Below are 1,348 nucleotides of genomic sequence, written 5' to 3' on the forward strand. Positions count from 1 at the left end.
ACTACATAACTTATTCAACTGTCCATTCCTAAAATATATTTTGCCAAAAGACCATTTGTATATATTTTGTAAAAAGACCATTTTAAGAGAATTTTATGTATGGGATATGACCAAGCATACTTAATATGATAAAGAGGGTGTAGAAAATAGATGACAGATACATTTCCTCTTTGCTGTGTAATCAAAAACAATATCCATCATGTTGCACTAATGGAACACATTATGTGAAATGACATGAAGATCTAACAGTTATGCAAAGGGGACTCTTCCCACTGAAGGAGAGGGAGGACTAGCCTATAAATGCTGCAAGGAAATTGAGTTCAGCTAAACACAAAGAAGGGGGTGTCTAAAATAGACTGGGCTTTCTAGAAAAATGAGTGGGTTCTTGTATGTGAAGAATTTTGCAGCAAGAGCTCGATGGAGAATCATCAGGGATATTCAGAAGCAACACCTTCCCTTGGTAGGAATTCAAACTGATGGCCTCCATGTTCACTTTCAATTTTAAAAGGCTAGAATTTTTCTTTAATTTTAGGTACAACACCACCCTTTAGACTACTGCCCGCAAGTATTGCCCCTGATTCTGAGCTCTCTGCTGTCTCATTGGTCTCTAGATAACGGAATAATAGATTCCACTAGCAAAAATAAAAAGCATCGAATTATTAAAAGGATGGGTCCTTTGGTTTGTTTGTATGCATGGGTGGGCACCTCTCTAAGCATCCAATGAAGAACAGGTATTTCACTGTTATTAAGAAGGTGTGAAGAAATCAGCTCTTGAAACTCAATCTTCTATATGAAGTCAAGGCAAGACGAAGAGAAGCTTCAGAAAGCAGGTCTCCAGTTCACAATCAGACTTTAGAATTTGTCCTCAAGATTTCTTCCTATTCTTTCCAGAACATGAACTTGTGAAAGCCCTGACAGGTAAGAAATAACACACACACACACACACACACACACACACAAGCTTATTAATATGCAAGTTTTTGATCTGATGCAGGTGAGAGTTCCTCACCCTCACACTTTTGTTTACTGAGGGAGGATTTGTACCTGGTGAGTTTCGTTTCCTAAATGGTGAAGGTGACTCACTGTTTTACACAGCAAAGGACTCCAATGTACTTACCCTTACCCATCTAGCCCATCAAGCAAAAACTATGTGAGGAATATCCCAAAATGTGTGTGTGTGTGTGTGTGTGTGTGTGTGTGTGTTTATTTTTTCCCCCTGGAATTCTGTTCAAAGGAGAAAATTAGATAGTCTCTCATTCCCCTTCATCTCAGCATAAACCAGATGGCTAGAAACCGGTTGGTTTCGGAAAGGCGAGATGAAAGAGAAAATGGGGGGAAGAGGGCTGAA

The sequence above is a fragment of the Myotis lucifugus genome, unplaced genomic scaffold (assembly GCF_000147115.1).
Source record: "Myotis lucifugus unplaced genomic scaffold, Myoluc2.0 scaffold_111, whole genome shotgun sequence".
NCBI lineage: Eukaryota > Metazoa > Chordata > Mammalia > Chiroptera > Vespertilionidae > Myotis > Myotis lucifugus.